General features: G+C 39.4%; 1 non-coding gene across 1 annotated transcript; it reads left to right on the top strand.

Moving 5' to 3' along the window:
- Positions 1–5,644: 5,644 nt before the first annotated feature.
- Positions 5,645–5,751, top strand: LOC122647974. Its single transcript, XR_006330998.1, has one exon. It is a non-coding gene; the product is annotated as a small nucleolar RNA R71 (small nucleolar RNA).
- The last annotated feature ends 3,641 nt before the right edge of the window (positions 5,752–9,392 follow it).

The raw sequence follows: 9,392 nt of genomic DNA, 5'->3' as shown, positions 1-9,392 counted from the left end.
ATGGCATATGTAAGATAGGGCACACAATCTCAAAGAAATACTCAACTAAAGATTAAGGAGCCAAAGGTTCCCCCACACTTGAATTTTATCACCCCACATCAATTCAAGTAACAAGCATGTATCAAGGTCAAGGGATCTCCTCATATTTTCTAAACACTACTCACCTTCAAGTAAACTACTCATAGCACTGATGGAACCAAAGACTTAGGCATTGAGTATTTTTTACCATACTTTCTTTTCCAGGCATTAAGGCAAAAGCTTTTTTTTTTTTTTTTTTTTTCTTTCTCAACAACAAACTCTTTTTCTACTCTACTACTGTTCTCTGAATGACATGGTGGAGCATACACCAGACACCCAAATACTTGGTAGCTTTGCTTTTTGCATGTATCCATAAGACATTGAGACATTGATGCAAGAGTTTTTTTTTTTTTTTAGTTTCCTTCCAAGGAATTTCGATCAAGTCACCCTGCTTCATGAGGCACAGTGCCCTGTTTAGTCCCAAGGAATTTCACTTTTCTTTCTGTTTCTCTCTCTCTTTTTTTTTTTTCATTCACTTTCACTTTCATGCCTTGCCACAAACAAATTGGTCTCAACTACTAGCCAAAAGATCAAAGGGGTCCATAAACACATAGAGGAATCTAACCATCACATGAAGTAGCACTCATATTTTCAAACTCAATCCCCATCACCTGATACAAACCAACTACCATCCTCGAAAAGGGATTTTTTTATTATTTCGCATGCTAGGAGGGCACCTAATTCCCTCTCACTCTCGCTTTGCAAATCGAAGAGACTTATGCATATAACAAAAACTATCGCCACAATCAAAATTCATAATTAAAGTCCAACACACCCCCCCACACTTAATTCATGCTGTGTCCTCGATGCATGCAGAAAAGAAAGAACAAGGACAAGGGAGGGGATACATTCCAGGATATCAGGGGTGAAGGTAAAGAGGCTCATGGAGATCCATGACCTCTTCTTCAACTGGAGTAGGCATCTTTATGTACGGCTTCAATCTTTGGCCATTGACCTTGAAAGTAGCTCCTGTACTTGGATTGAGGACTTCAACAGCCCCATGAGGATAAACTTTTTGAACAATATAGGGGTCATCCCATCTAGAGCGCAGCTTACCTGGAAAGATATGCAAACGAGAATTGTATAACAAAACTTTTTGGCCTACCTCAAAAGATTTTCTCAAAATGTGCCTATCATGAAAAGCCTTGGTGGGCATTCTCATATGCCTCATTCCTAAGCTCTTCCAACTCAGATAGTTGGAGTTTCCTATGGGCACCTGCAGTGGGTAGGTCAAAGTTAAGCTTCTTGATAGCCCAAAAGGCCTTGTGCTCAATCTCTACAGGTAAGTGACATGCCTTTCCATACACCAGACGGTATGGAGATTGACCAAGATCGATCTTGAAGGCTGTCCTATGGGCCCACAACGCATCTACCAACCGGTTAGACCAATCCTTTCGGTTCGGGTTGATGGTTTTCTCAAGAATTTGCTTGATCTACCTATTTGAAACCTCAACCTGGCCATTGGTCTGGGGATGGTAGGGTGTGGCCAACTTATGGATGACACCATACTTTTTCATGAGGGCCTCAAAAGGCCAATTACAAAAATGCTTGCCCCGATCACTAATGATAGCCCAGGAAATTTCACAACCACCTTGTGGTCATTGGTCTTACAACCAATTGCCTCAATTCATTTGGACACATAGTCCACAGCAAGTAATATGTACAGGTTACCAAAAGAGTTAAGGAAAGGCCCCATGAAATCAATACCCCATACATCAAACACCTCAACCACCAGAATTGGGTTGAAGAGCATCATATTTCTCTTAGTAAGACGCCCTAAGGATTGGCATGAAGAACATGCCCTGCAATAAGTAAAAGCGTCTTTAAATAAACTAGGCCAATAAAATTCACACTGTAAAACTTTGGCCGCAGTCTTATTAGGCCCAAAATGGCCTCCACAAGCCTGATCATGGTAAAAAGATGTCTTAAAAAGATAAGGATCATCCCAAAAGAAATACTTAACTTGTGAAAAGAAACGATTCTTATCTTGGGTGGACCAATGTGCAGGTGTCACACCCGTAACCAGATAATTAACAATGTCAGCAAACCAAGGTTCACTAGACACTGCCATCAGATACTCATCAGGAAAGTTCTCATTGACTGGAGAGTTGACAGTCAAAGAATTAGGCAGCCGGGATAGATGGTCTGCAACCAAATTTTCACACCCTTTCTTATCCCTAATTTTAAGATCAAATTCTTGTAACAAAAGGACCCACCTAATAAGGCGAGCCTTGGCATCTTTCTTCTGCACAAGATATTTGATAGCTGCATGGTCAGTATAAACAATCACATGTGATCCAACCAAGTAGGGCCTAAACTTCTCTAAAGCAAACACAACAGCTAAAAATTCTTTCTCAGTGGTGGTATAATTAAGCTGTGCATCATTAAGAGTCCTACTTGCATAATAAATCACATGGGGCAATTTGTTGATTCTTTGCCCAAGAATAGCCCCTATAGCAAAATCAGAGGCATCACACATAAGCTCAAATGAAACTGTCCAAATTGGAGCTTGAATAATGGGGGCTGAAGTCAACGCTCTTTTCAATTGCTCAAAACTATCATGACACTCAGAAGAGAAATCAAATGGGCAGTCCTTTGCCAAAAAAAAGGTGAGAGGTCTAGCTATCTGGCTAAAATTCTTGATGAATCTTCTATAAAAACCTGCATGGCCAAGAAAGGATCTAATGTCCTTCACACTCTTGGGTGGTGGTAAATTGGCTATAAGGTCCACCTTAGATCTATCAACCTTTATCCCTTCTTTGGACACAATGTGATCAAGAACTATGCCTTGCTTCACCATGAAGTGGCACTTCTCCCAATTCAAGACCAAGTTCTTTTCTATGCATATTTTAAGAAGCAAAGAGAGATGATGCAAGCAATGAGAAAAGGTAGAGCCGTGAATAGAGAAATCATCCATAAACACCTCTAGGAAGTGCTCTACCATATCAGAAAAGATACTTATCATGCACCTTTGGAATGTAGCAGGGGCATTACAAAGCCCAAAAGGCATACGCCGGTAAGCAAAGGTTCCATAAGGGCATGTGAAAGTGGTTTTGTGTTGGTCCTCTAGAGCAATAGGGATTTGGTTATAGTCTGCATAACCATCAAGAAAACAATAATATTCATGGCCAGCTAGTCTCTCTAATATCTGATCAATAAAAGGCAAGGGAAAGTGGTCCTTCCAAGTTGCCGCATTCAATTTTCTATAGTCAATGCACACTCTCCATCCCGTTTGGATACGGGTTGGAATCAACTCATTATTGGCATTCTCAACTACAGTGACTCCTCCTTTCTTAGGCACAACCTGCACAGGACTCACCCATTGGCTATTAAAAATAGGATAAATGATGCCATGATCCAAGCATTTTAGGATCTCTTTCTTTATTGCCTCTTTTATCACAGGATTAGCCCTCCTTTGGGGTTCCCTAGAAGGTTTGGAACTCTCCATCAGATGTATATGATGTTGGACAATGGAGGGGCTAATACCTTTGATGTCAGACATGATCCAACCTATGGCTTCCTTATGATCCTTTAGAAGCTTAATCAACTCTTCTTCCTGAATAGAAGTCAAATCAGAAGCAATAATAACAGGAAGAGTATGATCATGTCCTAAGAAGGTATACTTGAGGTTGGAGGGCAATGCCTTCAACTCTAATGTGGGGGGCTCAATAATAGAGGATTTGAGAGTGGAAGTGGATAGGGGTCCAAGGGGCTCCAAAGGTGGTTGGATGCTCCAGACCTCAGATAAGGGAGTATCATCAACACCCTCCAATTCTTGCATACATTCTTGAAATCCCAAATCAAAATCAATCTCAAAGAACGTATCAATATCATCGAGTATTGCCAAAAGATAATTTCATGAGACCATTCCTGCAATTGATTAAAGCATTACTGGTAGCTAGGAATGGTCTACCCAATATAATTGGGATTTGGTCCTTGAAGTTGGCAGTGGGTTGGGTATCTAAAACAATAAAATCCACAGGAAAAATAAATTCCCCAACCTTCAACAGGACATCCTCAATCATTCCCTTAGGAAATTTAACCGACCGATCTGCAAGTTGAAGAGTAATTTTGGTCGGTTTCAGTTCTCCCAATCCCAGTTGTTGGTAGACATGAAAGGGTAAGAGGTTCACACTTGCACCAAGGTCCAATAAAGCATGATCAATAGTGGTATGGCCTATAGTGCAAGAGATGGTGGGGCTTCCAGGATCCTTATGCTTGGCTGCTACTGGCTGTGAGATTAGAGAACTAATGTTAGCAGCCAAGAATGCCTTTTTGGGCACATTGGTGGTCCGCTTTTGGGTGCATAAGTCTTTGAGGACTTTAGCATAAGCGGGGATCTGGGCAATAGCATCCAACAAGGGGATATTCACCTGAACCTGTTTGAACACATCCAATATCTTCTCCACAGAAGGAGACTTCTTGCTAACCAACCTATTTGGGAAAGGGGCAGGTGGGGAATAAATTCTTTCAGGGTTGGTCTTTTTAACTTCCTCAATAGAATCCTCTTTGGTTTCCTCAACCAAATCATCTGGTATATCTTTAGGTTCATCAGACGAACCTAGAACAGTAGGTACTTCAATGGCCTCTTCAGAAGGGGGAGAGTCAACAGGAGTATGAGATGGTAAAGACTGAGATGCACTAGCCTGTTGATACTCACGGCCACTCCTTAAAGTATAAACAACATTTACCTGTCTGGAGGGCCCTTGGTGCTGTTGGCCTTGTGCAACATTGGTTGGAGGAGCTTGGGTACCTTGCTGAATATGAACCTGATGCCTAGGATTTGGCTCAGGCTGGCTAGGTAACTTCCCTGTTTCCCTCTCATGCAGGATTGTGACAAGCTGGGTGAGTTGTTTTTCCATGTTATTGTGGCTTGTCATGAGAAGAGCTATCTTGTTGTCCATCTCATTCAATCTTGTTGCCTCTCCTATTTTGGTAAACCCTAGGGGTTGTTGATAAGGTGCAAGGATGAGGACGAGGAGGAAAGGGGTTAGGAGACATTCCTTGGCTTTGTGGTGCATAGTTGGGCCTTTGGGCACCAACCTGGCCTTGATGGTTAAAGTTGGATGGGCCTGCTTGGTTCCCTTGATTCTATGAGAAATTAGGGTGATTTCTCCATCCTGGATTGTAAGTATTACTATATGGGTTATTTTGGTAGAGAGCACTTACATTCTCAGTGCTAGAATTGCCCACCAAGGTGTTGGGGCATTCCTCAAAAAGGTGTCCAGGGGTTTGGCACCAACTACATACCGACACATGGTTGACCTGGTTGACCGGATTAACTGGTATAGACTCTTTAAGAACTATGGACTCCAACCATTTTATGAGGCTGTCAAGTTTGGCCTCCTTGGCTGGCATAACCTCAATGAGATACCCCTTAGTGGTCCTTTCAGCCTCTTGGGAAGATTCCCATTCCCTAGTCTTATCAGACAAGTTGGTTAAGAATGTCCATGCATCATTCTCCTCAGAAAAAAAAGTAAAGCCTGCTGGACACATAGACTCTACAAGTTGCTTGGTCTGATAATCAATACCCTCATAAATAATTTGGCATAGCTGCCACAAGTCAAAACCATGATGAGGGCATTTTAAGAGGAGGTCCTTGAATCTTTCCATGAATTTAGAAAAGGACTCATGTGGTTTCTGCCTGAACTGGAGGATGTCACTTTTAAGCTTATTGGTCTTGTGAAGAGGAAAGAATTTTCTCAAAAAGACAATGGTGAACTCATCCCATGTATTAATGGAGTTTGTTGGCAGTCCATAGAGCCACTTCTTGGCCTGGTCTTTCAGGGCAAAGGGTATAAACCTAAGCCTAACTGCATCATCAGTCAAATTCTGGACCTTAATTAGAACACAGACCTCCTCAAATTCCCTAAGGAAGAGATATGCATCTTCATTAGCCATCCCATGGAAATGGGGTAGCATGCTGATGAAGTTGGTCTTGAGTTCATAGTTATTCCCTGTAACAACAGGCAAACTAATGCATGAGGGTTGTGCAGCCCTGGTGGGGTAAAACCTATCCTTAAGAGTCTTGGGTTGTTGGTCACCCATGGTCAAAGGTGGTAGAGAAGGTGGTCTTCTAATAAGACGATTACTTGAATCACGAGTCCACACCTTAGCCACCTAAACAGATATGAGGTCTCTTTTAGAAAAATTAAAGAAAAATAAAACACTTAAAAAAAAACTAGAAACAAGAGGGAGCCCAAGGTAGATAGTGCATCTCTATCCCTCAAAAAGCAAAACAATGGTTCAAAAGCTGTAAGGATGCCATATAAGTTGACAGCAAGGAAACCCGTATAGTCTTCTATAGCCACCTACGTGCGACTCCAATATGGATTCTAATGTAGAATGAAGGTCTACTATACGTTTATGTTTCCAACACTCTCACTATGTCGCTTTCCTGTTATCAAGAGTGGTCACCTCCAAAGATAAGTCACATGTCAATCCACCCAACCAAGTCAAGATGTAGCGTCATAGGTAACTTAATCCTATGAGGGACACCAAAAGATGGAGGGTTGAAGCATATGAAGGACTTTAGATTGGGCGCACACTATTTGAAACAGAAGAGAAACAAGAAGAGGTTTTCAAAAACTAATTTTTTTTTTTTTTTTTTTCAAAAAAAAGAAGAGAAAATAATAAACTAAAACACTTCGAACTACTTAAAAATCAGATAAATAAAATGGACAATAATCTCCCCGGCAACGGCGCCAAAAACTTGTTTAAGTTAAAATAAAACCGCAAGCATACGGGTCAATCGTAGCTACGGGTCGAACACGAGGAGATATACGCCACTCTATTTAACTAACTTAAAAGTAATGCAAAGTGAACCAAATTAAAGTGTTAAATTAAACTAATTAAACAAACGAAAATCAATGCATCTTAACTCATAAGCATCTAACAAAATTAAGGGATTAAATCGGCGTCCTAACACATGAGCATCTAACCTATCAAACTAGAGTGAATTGAAAGGAATAAAAATGCAGCCACACATACTAACCACATAAAAAGAAATAAGGGAATAAAAATGCATCCATAAACCACAACCATATAAAATTAAAATAAAAGAAATAGAGGGGGAAGAAGAAGAAGATAGAGAGAGAAAGAGGAGATGGAGAATGAGATTGAGAGTTTAGATAGTAAAACTTGGATGTGCTTGCATGAATGTAATTGAAAAGCTTGAATACTTGCATAAACTTACCATGACCTCCTCTTCTAAATCTTCAAGTCTTGTCATCAACTTAAGAACTTAGACTAGAAGGCTTAAAACCTAAACTAGAATTAAGAAATTACAACCCAATTGAAGACTTAAATTGAAATTAAAACATAAACTAAACCTATTATAACCATTAACTAAAAATCATAAAAGCAAACTAGAACTTAGAAAAGCCAAAAATCACAAATTAAAAGGAGAAGAAGAGAAGAAATTTCACTAAGTGAATGAACAATTTTTACAAGAGAGGTAGATGGTATTTATAGGTGGAAGAGAGGAGAAGAGAGAAGATGGAAGTGTAGGAGAAATATTCCCTAAGAAAAGAGAATATTATCTTCTCTTTCCTCTTTTACAATGCCTTAAATCCTAAGAAAAAAGAAAAAAAAAGAAAGAAGAAGAAGAAAAGATTGTTTACATAGACCTTCTATTTCTAGAAAAATAAACTTCCAATTCTAACAAGTGCTTCCTTTTCTTTGTAGATATCTTCTCCAAGCAATAAAATCAAAGCATCTTTGATTTTTCAACCTTCTATAGATGAGAAAATATAAATCTATCCCAAATAGAATTCCAGAAGTGCCCTTGAGAAGTTGGAGGAGAGAGAGAGTAAGGGTGATGACTAGGATTCCTTTAAGAATAAATAAAATACCCATTCTATCCTTCAGAAAACGTGGAGCATGGGGTGCTTATATAGGCCTCACCATTGTGTTCCTTACGAAAAATCACCCAAATTTCGTCCAATTCGGAGTTGGGGAGCCCAAGATATCTCAAGTTGAAGTTGGACTGTCCAAAGCCTTCCAAATGGAATCTTTCGGGTACAGTAAAGTAACTTCTGATAATTTTGTTAAGGCCCCTAGAATCCAAACTTTCGCTTCACTTTGTCCCTGTCCGACTGTCAATAATTATAAATAAACCCCTGTACACCATTTTCGCGCGTCGTTATGGAAACGACCATAACTTCTTCGTTTCAACTCAGAATCAAGTGTCGTTTGAACCGTTGCGAAGCTGACTCGATGGGCTATGCATCCATACTATTAACACCTCGAGAAAGCTTAAAAACATCTCCTTAGCATCATCTCCTCCATTTTCACAATAATTCATCTAAACCGTGAAAAGCACAAGAAAACACTGAGTAACTCTGTCCAATGTGGTAAAATGTATGCTTTATGCCCTAAGATTTCACACATAAATGTGCTCATCAATTAGTACAGAAGTTTGAGACTTGGTACTTTTTTGGCAATGGTATGCCTTGTACATTTTATATGTGACATTTAATTTCATAAGTCGGTAGGTCATTGAAAGTCAAAGTAGATTCCAAATTTAGTGATGTTGTTCAAATTATTAACATTTCGTCGGTAAGATGTAAATCTTACCAACGAGATATAAAAGAATTTTTTTTTAGTTGGCAAGCATCATCGAACAAAGTTATACAAAAGCTTCAATTCAGGTAGACTTAAATACACTTTCATCAAATCAAAAGCATTGACTTATTTCACTCTGGTTAGCTCCTGCAGTCCCCACACGTCCAATGCCACCTAGAAAAATTGAGGTCAACATTTAGATTTTTATAGGATTAGTACGGATGTTTGAGACTTGGTATTTTTTTGGCCATTGTATATACGCCTCGTATATTTTATATGCTACATTTAATGTCACAAATCGGTAGGGCATAAAGTCAAAGTAAATTCCAAATTAGGTGATGTATTCTAAATTATTAACATCTTACCGGTAAGATGTACATCTCACCAGCGAGATACAAAATAATTATTTTTTTAGAAGCCAAGCACCTTTGAACACTGTCACACAAAGGCTTTAATTCAGGTAGACATGAATACCTCTTCATCAAATCAAAAGCATCAACTTAGTGCACACAGGTCAGCCCCTGGAGCCCCAAAGCATCCAATGTTACTCAGAAAAATTGGGGCCAATATTTAGGTTTTTATATGATTAGTACGAAGGTATGAGACTTGGTATTTTGTTCGATCATTGTATGCCTCGTACAGTTTTTATGGGACATTTAATGTTATAGGTCGGTAAGACATTAAAAATAAAATAATTTTCAAATTAAGTGATATAGTTGAAATTATTAATATCTTGCCGGTAAGATGTA

Source organism: Telopea speciosissima, unplaced genomic scaffold, assembly GCF_018873765.1.
Source record: "Telopea speciosissima isolate NSW1024214 ecotype Mountain lineage unplaced genomic scaffold, Tspe_v1 Tspe_v1.0323, whole genome shotgun sequence".
Lineage (NCBI taxonomy): Eukaryota > Viridiplantae > Streptophyta > Magnoliopsida > Proteales > Proteaceae > Telopea > Telopea speciosissima.
The sequence above is the reverse complement of the archived record's forward strand: the minus strand, read 5'-3'. Positions and strand labels throughout refer to the sequence as shown.